This window comes from Malus domestica, chromosome 17, assembly GCF_042453785.1.
Source record: "Malus domestica chromosome 17, GDT2T_hap1".
Taxonomy (NCBI): domain Eukaryota; kingdom Viridiplantae; phylum Streptophyta; class Magnoliopsida; order Rosales; family Rosaceae; genus Malus; species Malus domestica.
In genome coordinates, this window is record NC_091677.1 from 2,579,688 (window position 1) to 2,593,604 (window position 13,917).

The following is a 13,917-nucleotide window of genomic DNA, read 5'->3' on the forward strand; positions in this document are numbered from 1 at the left end:
CCTATGCTGCTCAATCAGTCAATTCTAGAGGTATCTCGAATAGAGGCAACTAGAACAACAATAATTTTTGAAATCGAAATCGAAATCGTTCTAATCAGAATCGCAATTTTGGGGGCAACAAACCTAACAACTGGAACAACAACAATTCTAGTGGTCCCCTTGGTGCTGGTCCTTCTCACCAAAACTATGGTCAACCTTTCTTCTCTGGTCGTTCTGTACGGTGCTAGTTATGTCTACAATATGGTCACTGGGCTCTTACATGCAATCGTCTATCTTAGTTTGCTTCCACCTCAACCAACACCTTCACTCAACCTCCTACAGCAATGTCTGCCATGACTTCTTCTGCACTTCCTAGCTATTGGCTCACTGACAGTGGTGCATCCCATCATGTCACACCTGATCCCTCTACATTCAATTCTGCCACTCTTTATTTTGGAAGTGATCAACTCTTCATTGGAGATGGAAAAGGTCTATGCATTTCTCATACCGGTTCTGCCATCATTCACACAAAGCATGCTTCTTTTAAATTGAATGATGTTCTCTTAGTTCCTCAGGCATCACATAACTTGTTATCTGTTTACAAGTTTATCTATGACAATTGGTGTTCCCTGAAATTTGATCATTTTGGGTTCTTTGTCAAGGACTTAAGAACTGCGAAGACGCTTTTCCAAGGCCCCAGTGAAGGCGGCTTGTACCCCTTTTACTGGAATGCCTCCAATGGAGTTTCTGGCATTGCAATATCTCTCACTGCTCTCATGGTTGCTAAAGCTGACATTCACATTTGGCATCGACGACTTGGACACCTTTCTAGGGGCGTTTTAGTCTGTTATGCATAAGAATAATCTCCTTGTACTTGGTTCTGTTAGGAATTTGTCAGTGTGTACTGCATGTCAATTTGGGAAAGCTTCTAAGCTCCCATTTCCTTCTTTACCTTGTACTTCCATTAGACCACTTAAGCTTCTCCACACTGATGTATGAGGTCCCTCCCCTACACTTTCTTGTACTGGTTACAGATTCTATCTAATAATAGTGGATGATTTTTCTAAATACAGTTGGCTTTGTCCTCTCTATTTCAAGTCTGAAGTCTTCTCTCTCTCAAGACATTTATTTTAAAGATTCAAACTCTTCTTGATTTCAAAGTTTAACGTATAAGATCAGATTCAGGGGGTGAATTCTTGAATAAGTCATTTCAAGGTTTTCTTAATGATCAAGGCATCACTCACCAGTTGAATTGCCTTCACACTCCTGAGTAAAATGGGTGTGCAGAGCGAAAGCATAGACACGTTGTGGAAATGGGCAGAACACTGTTATCTCAGAGTGGTTTACCGGTTAAGTTTTGGGTTGAAGCTTTTCAAACTGCTGTCTATCTCATTAATCGGTTACCTTCTCAATCTTCTGTGATTAGTCCTTGGGAGCTCATATTTCATGCTTCTCCAAAGTATAACACAATGAAGACTTTTGGATGTGCGTGTTATACATGGTTACAACCTTATTCCACTGATAAATTGGACTCCAAGAGTAAACAATGTGTTTTTCTGGGTTATAGTTTGAATCATAGTGGCTATAGGTGCTTGGATCCAATCACCAATAGACTCTACATCTCGAGACATGTTGTGTTTGATGAGTCCTTATTCCCTTATAAGAATATTCTTTCTCAAGTTTCATATCCCTAATCATATCCTTCACAGCTCTCCAATCTATCTATGTCTCTATCTCTTCATTTACCCGTACCTCATTCTAAGCTACAATCCCATACTTCAACTTCTCATTCTGAACACCAAGATACAACTTCTTCCATTCCCGATTTGCTTCCCTCTCCCACTACATCTTCTCGCACATGAGCTTCTCCCCCTACCTTACCTCCTTCAGAATCATCTTCATCATCTTTATTTCATCTTCCAGCTTCTGTCAATCATCACTCTATGATTACAAGAGCAAAGGCCGGTATTCATAAACCCAAGGTGTTCACTGTTACTAAACACCAACTCTCATCTGCAGTAGATTCTCTTACTAAGTTACCCCATACTCCATCCACTTTTCTCCAAACCTCTAAGCACTTTCACTGGATGGAAGCTATGCAATCTGAGTTTCAAGCATTGCAATCTACTGGCACTTGGGAATTGGTTCCTCATAATCCAACTTACAATCTTGTTGGCTGTAAATGGGTGTTCAAAGTTAAGCACAAACCAGATGGTACCATTGAACGGTACAAGGCAAGACTTGTTGCTAAAGGTTTTCACCAACAGGAATGTTTGGACTTCTCTGAAACCTTTAGTCTAGTTGCAAAGCCTACTACTATCAGGATATTACTCTCCATTACAGTTAACTATGATTGGTTTATACACCAACTGGATGTAAGTAATGCATTCCTTCATGGTCATTTAAAAAAAGATGTATATATGATTCAGCCCCCTGGTTTTGTAGACCCTTCCAACCCTCATCATGTCTGCAAGCTTTGGAAATCACTTTATGGTCTTAAACAAGCTCCTCGAGCTTGGTATGAGGCTTTCTACAATGCTATTTTTTCTCTGGGATTCAGTTCTTCATACTCTGATACAAGTCTTTTCATCAAACGGGATACTTCCATTACTTTTATATTAGTATATGTTGATGATATAATCATCACTGGAAGTTAACTATTGAGTGTCAATCTATTATCTCCAAACTGCAAACGTTGTTTCCTATTAAAGATATGGGCGATATTCACTATTTTTAGGCATTGAAGTTCAACGATTAGCAAAGGGCTTGCTTATGCACCAGTCTAAGTATGCATTAGATTTGGTCCGAAAGACTGATATGCTTGGTACTAAACCTTGTGCAACACCTGTGTCTCCTTCCAAACTGGATCACTCCGGCACACTATTATCTGATCCCACTTATTACAGGTCTACAATTGGTGCTTTACAGTATCTAACTTGGACCAGGCCTGATTTAGCCTTTGTTGTCAATCAAGTTTGCCAATATATGCATTCTCCTATAACCATTCATCTTCAAGCAGTTAAGCGTATCCTGCGCTATCTCAAGGGCACGGTTGATTCAGGGCTTTGGATCATTAAAGGTACTCAATGTCTTACTGCTTGGTCCGATGCAGATTGGGCAGGTTGCCCTGTGGATAGAAGTTCCATCAGTGGCTATTACGTGTTCCTAGGTCCTAATCTCATTTCTTGGAGTGCTAAGAAACAAGCCACAATTGTTAGATCATCAACCGAGGCTGAGTATAGGTCTCTTGCACACACTGCGACTGAGATAACCTGGGTGTGCAAGATTCGGCACGATATATCCTTCCTTTTGCTCAAGACACCGATCATCTACTACGACAAAAAAAAGTGCCATTGTTTTTGCATTCAATCCTGTTTTCCATGCTAAAACCAAGCATGTGGAAATAAACTATCATTACATAAGTTTTAGTTAGTCATATTGGTGTCCAACATGTTGCTTCACTTCTTCAACTTGCGGATATTTTCACCAAATCTTTGGCTGCTGATCGGTTTGCTGTTCTTGCTTCCAAGCTCCCAGTTCAATCCTCTTCCTTCAGCTTGAGGGAGTGTGTTGAGAATACATACTCGCATAGTAACAATGTATCACAACCACCATCAGATTAGATTCTTACTTAGTTGATAAGTTTATGATGTGTTGTAATTAGTTAGTTGTATTATGCTGAGCTGGCTTTTATATTTGGGATATGATGTTTATGTATAAATACCTTGTTTATGGTTCTGTGAGATTAATGAATAACCACAGTTATAATTTTCTCTCTCTCTCTCTACAATACTCTCATTCTCTCTAAAAGCTTTTCTCTCTGGATTCTAAGTTTCAACATGAAGTTGCGCATTCAGGCAAGTCTCTTCTAAATCTATCCATCACGGTTAACGAATCTAATGTTTGTACTCGCAAGTATGTTTTCCAGTATTTCAGTTATTAATTACAAACCTGATAACGTTAGTACATCTATATCTGTTCATGTCATTCACATTTGCCGATCCCGGAGTATTATTTCTGTTGAATGTAGCTTGATAAGAAGCTTTCAAAGGGTTTTTATTTTTTATTTTTCATTTTTTATTAACACTGAGCATCCTCAACCAAACCTTCCTAATTTTGCTGATAAGGTAGTTCAATTTTATTATACAACACTGCAAACAATTTGGAATTTTAAACCCTTAGGATTTTGAGTTGCTATTATGTAGGATGGGCCATATTTAGATTATCTGCATCTTCTTTGTTTATGCAGGAAATACTAGTTAGCCTCCCACCCTCCCTTTCTTCCTTCCACTCTCTTTTTATTTCTAGAGATCTATAATCTGCATTGGACTTTATCAGACAACTGATTTCTTTTTCACGGAGAGAGTGGACATGTTGATTGCACGCTTTTGGGCACATCTTTTACGAATAACTAGGTAAATAATAAAGAAGCTAAAGTTTTGTCATTAAGTTTGTTGTTAAATAGTTTTGTATATTGTTAGTTTAGTTAAGGGCATTAGTGTAATCTGTTAGAGAGCCCACAAGTATATATATTAACATTGTTGTAATTATTCATTACATTGAATGAAAGAGTAAAGTTTAGATTCTATATGGTATCACGCCCTTCTTACCTCCCGGCTCTCTCCCTCTCGATCTTCTTCACTCCTGCTCCCAATCTTTGATTTCTTCATCAATTTTCCTGAAATTCTTCATCGTTCTTCCTCAATCGCAACCTCTGTGTTGTTAATTTGGTCTATATTTCTGTGATTTGTCATGGCATCTCCGTCTGGTTCGTCTTCTCCCCGTGCATCAGTGCAGGTTCCAAACCTTAATACCTCAAATTCTTCGTTTTCTTCGAATTCGTATGCCTCTCTTACGATTCAAAACATTGGAAGTATGGTGCCTATCAAACTTAAACGCTCCAATTATCTTCCATGGCGTGCTTTATTTGCTCCAATTTTGCGCTGCTATAAGCTTTTTGGCGTCGTTAATAGCACCGACATCTGTCTGCCTCCTCTTCGTTCTAATCAATCTCTCATTCCTGCTTTTGAGATATGGTATGAAAAAGATCAGAATCTTTTGATCTGGTTGAATTCCACTCTGTCTGAAGAAGTGATTCCGTTTACAGTTAGTGTATCGTCGTCTAGGGATCTATGGCTCAAGCTTGAGCAACATTTTGGAGGAGTTTCCGATGCTCACATTCATCAGTTACGATCTCGTCTCCAGTCAATTCAAAAAGGATCACAGTCAATTTCTGATTATCCTCAACAAATCAAAGAGATTTCTGATGCTTTAATGGCAGCTGGTGCACCTGTCACAGACCGTGACCTAATTGCTGCTACATTGGCTGGTTTACCTGATGAGTTTGAATCCTTCACTGATTCAATTCTTTTTCGCATTTCTACCACAACTTTGGATGAATTGCATGGTCTATTGCTCACCAAAGAATTGTTTATGTCTTGAAGAAAGAAACCTGTTTCCTCAAGTCTCATTGAGCCCTTTCATGCCCTTGCTGCTCACTCACAACCTTCTCTGTTGCTTACTCCATCGCCACATCAAGCTTTTGCTGTTCAATCACAGCCTTCTCGGAGTAATTACAGAGGTAATCATCGTGGTAATTACAGAGGTTCTGCTCGTGCAACCCGTGGCAACTACAGAGGTAACAACTTTCGAGGTAACTATAATGGTTCTCGTGGTCATTATTTTGGTTCTCGCGGCACTCTCTGTCAAATTTGTGGCTCAACCAGTCATGAGGCTATTGACTGTTTTGATCGAATGAATCCGGACATTTTTGGCAAATTTCCTTCTGCCAAACTGGCAGCTATATGTGTTCATTTCTCATCCAAGCCCTTTCCTTATTGGCTAATTGATTCGGGTGCGACTTCACACATCACTAACGATATTTCTAACATTTCCTCTCCTACTCCTTATCGGGGTGAAGACAAAGTCTACATTGGTGATGGTAAAGGTTTGAAAATTAATAATATTGGTTCTTCCTGTTTACATACTCATTCTGCTACATTTAAACTGCAGAATGTTCTTCATGTACCACACATGCAACATAATTTACTCTCTGCATATCAATTTCTCAAGGATAATTACTGTTCTTTGACACTTAATTTTGATGGATCCTTTGTCAAAGATCTTTCTACGGGGAATACGCTGTTGCGGGGACCGGTTAAGGATGGGTTTTATCCTCTGCAGTGTTCTTCTAAGGCATTTCCATGTTCTGCTTCCTCCCATACTGCTCTAATAAGTGTTAAAGCACCAGTTCAAGTATGGCATAGTAGACTTGGTCATCATTCTTCCTCTATCTTCAGCCGTGTTATCTCTAAGCATCAACTTGCTCTTTAAAAATGCCATTCTATGGATTTTTTTTGTTCCAACTGTGCTCTTGCCCAGAGTCACAAGCAACCCTTTAGTACTGTTAGTTCTAGTTCTTCTTCTTGTTTAGAACTTTTACATTGTGATCTTTGGGGACCAGCTCATATTCTGTCTGTGAGTGGTTCTCGGTACTATCTGTTGCTTGTTGATGACTATAGTAAATACAATTGGTTCTTTCCTTTACAATCCAAATCTGAGGTGTATTATGTTTTTGTTGAGTTCAAGTCTTATGTAGAAAGTTTTCTTGGAAATAAAATCAAAATTGTTCGCTCCGATTCAGGGGGTGAATTTACTAGCACTGCCTTACAGTCTTTTCTCAAAACACATGGTATTGTTCATCAATATAGCTGTCCACACATACCTGAGCAGAATGGTTGTGCAGAAAGGAAACATCGTCATCTTGTCGAGACTCCTCGCACACTCTTGGTTGTTTCTAATGTTCCTCATGTTTTCTGGGTAGAGGCATTCTCCACTGATATGTACTTGATCAATTGCCTCCTTATATCTGGAAAATTGCAATCTCCATGGGAATTACTGTTTCATACTTCACCTGATTACAGTCGACTGAAGGTATTTGGTTGCAGTTGTTTTCCTTGGCTTAAGCCTTATGCTTCTTCCAAATTGGACAACAAGAGTAAGTCATGTGTGTTCTTGGGCTATAGTATTCAACACAAGGGGTATCGGTGCTTGGATCCATTGACTCAGAGGGTTTATATATCTCGTCATGTGGTTTTTGATGAATCAACATTTCCTTTTCATCGTTCTCAGTTATCTCCTACAAGTGGTGCCTCTCTGTCAACAACTACTAATTCCACTGCTTCTTCGGTTGATTTGCTCTTCACTGTTCCTCATGCTTCCAACTCTTGTGGATTCCCTACTGTTCAGGCTGTTACTCAACTTGTGACTTCTTCTAATGATTCTCACTCATTGTCCCCTATTCACAGTGTCACGAACTCCACTTTTCGTGCAGATCCTGTTGATTCTGCTATTGATGCCACCCTCCCTTCTCATGCTGCACCTAGTATTCCTTTTTCTACATCCAACATTCACCCTATGCTCACACGTTCTAAAACAGGGATTTTCAAGCCAAAAGCCTTTTCAGCAACCAAGCATCATCTTCCTTCTTCTATAGATTTTATTCCTACCACTTATCTGCAAGCTTCAAAGTATACTCACTGGAGAAAAGCCATGCAAGATGAGTTTAATGATTTGCAATCTATTGGAACTTGGGTTCTTGTTCCCTCCTCTTCTACTTCCAATGTTGTTGGTTATAAGTGGGTGTTTCGCATCAAGAAACATCCTAATGGTTCCATCGATTGCTACAAGGCTCGCCTTATTACCAAAGGCTTTCATTAACAAGCAGGCATTGACTATCAAGAGACATTCAGCCCTGTCGCCAAACCTGTCACCATTCGTATTCTATTGTCTCTTGCAGCTCAGTTTAATTAGTTTTTAAACCAATTAGACATATGTAATGCTTTCTTGCATGGGGATTTACAAGAGAATGTCTTTATGCAGCAGCCTCCGGGGTTTAGTGATCCATCTTTTCCCAATCATGTGTGTCACCTTAAAAAGTCTCTCTATGGCCTTAAACAGGCTTCACGGGTTTGGTTTGACAAATTATTTCAAGTGTTGCAGTCTTTTGGTTTTCAGCAATCTTCTTCAGATGCTTCTCTCTTTGTTCACAAAGCTCCAACCTTGGTTATAATTCTTGTCTATGTTGATGATATTCTGGTCATGGGTCCTAATGCTACTCTCTGTCAACATTATATCCAGAAGCTGAGCACTGTTTTTCCAGTCAAGGATCTTGGTTCCCTGCATTATTTTTTGGGTCTTGAGGTGCACCGGTCTTCTGATGGTATTTTTCTACATCAAGGCAAATATTTACTTGATCTTCTTCAGAAAACCAAGATGGATGATGCTAAACCCTGTTCCACTCTTTTAGGCACAGCTACGCTTGATCATACTGGTGCACTTTTGTCTAATCCTACATAGTACAGATCATTTGTTGGTGGCTTGCAGTATCTCACTTGGACAAGACCGGACATCTCGTTTGCGGTCAATCAAGTCTTTCAATTTATGCATGCTCCACGAGATTCTCATCTTCAAGCTGCCAAAAGGATTCTTCAGTTCTTAAAAGGTACTCTCACCCATGGCCTTTGGTTTAAACCCGACACTTTGAATCTTACTGCCTATTCCGATGCTGATTGGGCAGGGTGTACTTTTGACCGGCGATCCACTGGTGGTTATTGTATATTTCTTAACTCTAACTTGATTAGTTGGAGTGCTAAGAAACAGTCTACGGTTGTACGATCCTCTACTGAGGTCGAGTATCGGTCTTTGGCTCATACATCGGCAGAAATTACATGGATATGTAAAGTGTTCAGGGACATTGGCTTTTCCCTACCTCAAATTCCTCATCTCTGGTGTGATAATATTTATGCCATCTCTTTAACTTCTAATCCTGTTTTTCATGCCCAGACTAAACACATTGAAATTGACTATCATTACATCCATGAACTTGTTCTTGCTCGTCTTATCAAAATTCAGTATGTTTGTAGTCAAGATCAGTTGGCCGACATTCATACCAAGTCTTTGTCCAGGCACCGGTTCTTATTCCTACAGTCCAAGCTTTCTCTTGGTCCCTTTGATGCTTCCAAGTTCAACTTGAGGTGGTGTAAAGAAGCTAAAGTTTAGTCATTAAGTTTGTTGTTAAATAGTTTTGTATATTGTTAGTTTGGTTAAGGGCATTAGTGTAATCTGTTAGAGAGCCCACAAGTATATATATTAACTTTGTTGTAATTATTCATTACATTGAATGAAAGAGTAAAGTTCATATTCTATAAATAATTTTTTTTAATTTAGTGTTGTCTATGATATACTTCACGTAAAGTTCCTTATTACAATTCATGTTTTTTCAATTTGGTTGCATGGGGATGATACATTATTATTAATCGTTTTTCCTTAATTGAATAAGTTTTAATTATATATTACTAATGTGCCTATCACTTCTTAATTGGTTGCAGGTTTCAGCAGAACTTGGGTGCATATTAGAACTTGGTAACAGTCTATGTATAACAAACAACTAGACAGCGGAAGGGGCACTCTTCTTCAGTTGTGTGATGATGCGATTCAACAGGAAGTAAGTTGTAAACTTGATATACGTTTTCATAGAAACGCGCGCAAACTGATGCTCGTGGTTGCAGGGACTCATAGAAATGCGGACCAGTGCCAAAAACTTAGCTAGTTGTTTACCCTTATGGAGTTTAGCTTGAACGTTCCACAATCTATTTGCATGTATCTAATGTAAATACAAATGACATGAAGACTTTGATGATTTATTCGGGCTTGTACTGGTATTCCATCTCTTGAATGTGCAGGTCACGGAGGTGATAATTGCTTACTATATATTAATGGAGCAAGTGAAAGCTACTTTACAAGTACATATTTCTTTGATTGCTTTTCTACTTCCACTTACTAGTTTCCAAATAATTGCAAGAATTATACCATGCATTCTTTACTGGTATTGCTGAAGTCTTACTTGGGGACTAGGTGGTGTGAGTAACTAATTAAAGAAGAGTTTCACTCCAATTGTAATTCCGATGCCGACGATGCAGTTCAGAAGTTGGAGATCGATTATCACTGCTTAAATATAACATTGATTGCTCTGACGAAAAATAATTATGTAAGCCCCCGAGAAGGAATAGTAGGACGGTTGAGGGTTTTCATGACCGTTATTTGACTGCATTAGGAATTTCCAAAAGTTAGGGAATGATGAGGGATTGAAACCATCGAGTTTGTTTTCTTTAGTTGCATGTAGGATGTGAGAAACAACCACCCTTGCTCCTTTTCTAAACTGAACCTTCCCGTGGCTTTAGTATTCCGTTGGACGGTTTTACTGCGGTGGGCTGAAGCATGCTAACGAGATAATTGGCAGCACCACAGAGGTGCTTGTCCTCAAGACAAAACAAGGTGGTAATGCTTGATGTTGTCTTGAAAAGCTGGGCCTGCTTCTATCCGATGTCTATACAGGAAAGTTACTTGAAAGTGCGTGGTTTGGGCAGGTGATAATTCTGCTCTCGAACAGCCCTAGAAGGCTAGAAGGCTAGATCATCGCCACCTTCGATGGAAGGTTCAAGACTATTATTTTTGGATTTCTTTTCCTTTTCTTCACGTACAGTTTGTTTAATTGTTAATATCTCTAATCGTTGGTGAGGTTTTTATTGTCAATTAAATACGTGTTTAGAAGTCTGCATGTAACTCACTAGGGTAGACGATGTTGTAATCTCCAAGTGAAAGTTGGCATTGGGTTTCTGTAAATTCTCTTGTTACTCTTTGTATCCTAAAATTGTAGTTGTCTTTGGCTTTGTTCGAGGATGAAGTATTAGGTCCGACACATCCATGCGAGAATGATAGATCTTAGTTGCAGGTTTGTTAGCACGTTGTAAAAGTATCTTTGTTAGTATCATATCGTTTTTTTTTTGCAAACACAAAAATATGTTTGTAGCTATAACACTTGAAAATTTGATAGAGGAGGATACTTCGGGCTTTTTAATAGTTTGATATGTCCTTTTTATTTTATTTTTTTATTATCAAAGATCTAACCGTAAAAAAGTCTAGAGTTTCAAGATTGTCAAGATTTTCAACAACCAAAAACAAAACAAAAAAACAAAAAAAAAAAACCAAAAGATTTGAATGATTGAGAAAATTCGCTGTCTGGCCTTCGAAAGCGACTCAGCAACCGTTAAGCCGGGAATTTATGCCATTCCTAATTTCTCCAAATGCACATTCAATGAATTTTTTACTTCAAATTTAATAAATCAAATAAAAATTAAGAAATACGAATAACAAAAAGTATGCGAAATCTGCACATGAGTCACACCAAACCAAAGAAGAAACAGGTACCCATCAGGCCGTCACCATAAATCTCCAATTTAAAGCGTGCAAGATGGTGTGGTGGAACACATAAATTGTCATCAGTTTTCTTATGATGTTTTTCTTGAGATTTTCTTTACCACACATCGGAAATTAATTAGTTTAATTTTATATTCCCCAAATTAATATACAGGCTCTATATGCAAAGCGATTTTCATTTTTTGAAAAAAAATAGAAATTAGATGTGGGGCTTATTTTACATTGAATTTCAACGATCCGAACCGTCTATTTTGGTTAGTCTCGATTCATAGATCATCTTTGTAAAAATTCAATTCAATCCGAAACCTTGCCTATTTAATTATCAAGATCAAATTTCATTGTTTCTTAGATAACAAAGTATTTGTTCATTTCTTTGAACCCAATTAGATGTCTTAAATATTTCCGATTTGACTAATATTTTGCAGCGATGATCTATGAAGTACAACTTGAAAAAATAGACGGTTCAGATCGTTAAAGTTTGTTGTGGTGTGGACCCCACAACTAATCCCATTTTATAAAAAATAGGAATCCCTTCCCTTAAAGGCTTCATATATATATAGGGATTAGTTATGGGGTTCACACTACATTGAACTTTAACGTTCCGAACCATCTATTTTTCAAGTTGAACCTTATAGATCATCCTTGCAAAATATTAGCCAAATCAGAAATATTTAAAACATCTAATTAAGTTCAAAGAAATAAACGAATACTTTGTTATATAAGAAACAATGAAATTTGAACTTGATAATTAAATAGGCAAATAATTTCGGATAAAATTAAATTTTTGCTAGGATGAACTATGATTTGAGACTAACAAAATAGACGGTTTGTATCGTTGAAATTCAATATGGAGTGAGTCCCACATCTAATCTTCATTTTAAAAGAAAAATATTTCCCTTTGCATAAAAAGCCTGATATATATATATATATATATATATATATATATATATATATATATATATATATATATGTACATAACCCTGCCTCTATAAATACTCAAAACTAGTTTTGTTTATTATCTCCAACTACAAAACAAACCAGAAAGAGTCCAACTACTTTCAGCGAAAACTATTAGAGAGAGAGTTATGGGTTCCAGTTCGGAGCAGGAACACGATGACGGCCACGTAGTTTTATTTCCCTTCATGTCTAAAGGCCACACCATCCCACTCCTCCACCTTGCCCACCTCTTCCTCGCCCGCCGCCTCTGTGTCACCGTCTTCACCACCCCCGCCAACCGCTCTTTCATAGACCAATATCTCGCCGACACCTCAGCCACTGTGATCTCCCTTCCCTTCCCTCAAAACATCCCCGAAATTCCCGCTGGCATCGAAAGCACCGACAAGCTCCCTTCCATCGACCTCTTCTACCCTTTCGCCCTCGCCACAATCCACATGCAGTTCGACTTCGAGCGTGCCCTCACCACCCTCCCACGTGTCACCTTCATGGTCTCCGATGGGTTCTTCTGGTGGACACTCGACTCCGCGGCCAAGTTCGGGTTCCCCAGATTCGTCTTCTACGGCTTCGGAAACTACGCCTTGTCGGTGTCCAGCTTCGTCAGCCAGAACAGGCTCTTGCATGGGGCCGAGTCTGACGACGAGTTGATCACCGTGACTCGGTTTCCTTGGATCAAAATTACAAAAAAGTACTTCGATGATGCCTTTAGAGGCGCCGATCATAACCGACAAGCGTCTCAAGCCTCCGAGTTCCTCGTCATGTCTGTCGTGGCTGCGCGACGGCATGATAGTCAACAGTTTCTACGAACTTGAGCCTGTGTTCACTGACTATTGGAACACTGAGTGTGGGCCCAAGGCCTGGTGTGTGGGCCCTCTTTTCCAACTTGCGCAAGATGAACCGCACGATGATCTCGGGGATAAGCCCACGTGGGTTGATTGGCTGGACAAAAAACTGGAGGAAGGAAGTAAGGTCTTGTACGTTGCTTTTGGGTCACAAGCTGAGCTGTCAGCTGAACAGATCCAAGAGATAGCATTAGGGCTGGAAAACTCAATGGTCAACTTTTTGTGGGTCATAAGAAGTAAACAGTACTCATCAGAGACTGCCACGTTGGACATTAGAGGGTTTGAGGAGAGAGTGAAGAGGAGGGGAATGGTGGTCAAAGAGTGGGTTGACCAGAAGTGGATTTTAATGCATGAGAGCGTGCAAGGTTTTGTAAGCCACTGCGGATGGAACTCGGTGATGGAGAGCATATGTGCCGGAGTGCCGATTCTGGCGTGGCCGATGATGGCGGATCAGCCGATCAATGCAAAGTTCGTGGTGGAGGAGGTCAAGGTGGGGCTGAGGGTGGAGACATGCGATGGTTCGCCGAAGGGGTTTGTGAAGTCGGAGGGGTTGGAGAAGATGGTCAAAGAGTTGATGGAGGGAGAGAAGAGGGAGAAGGCGAGGAGGGAGGCGAAGAAGCTTGCTGAGGTGGCAAGGAAAGCTATGAGTGAAGGCGGGTCGTCGTGGCCAACGCTGCGGTTGCTTATAGATGAGACAACATGCAAAAAGAACACTAGGTTCTAGACGATTAGTCGGGAGGGTTAAAGTAGTTGATAAAATGTGTAAGGCTCTTTAATTTAGCGTTGAAAATAAGGTCGTTGTCGTATTCATGTTTTATGTGCTGAGACTTGACGACAATTCATGCACAAAACCTAATTAGTTGCA

The 13,917-nt window shown here is 39.5% G+C and overlaps 1 pseudogene; it reads left to right on the forward strand.

Moving 5' to 3' along the window:
• Positions 1-12,289: 12,289 nt before the first annotated feature.
• On the forward strand, positions 12,290-13,862 carry LOC103425875 (UDP-glycosyltransferase 90A1-like; annotated as a pseudogene).
• The last annotated feature ends 55 nt before the right edge of the window (positions 13,863-13,917 follow it).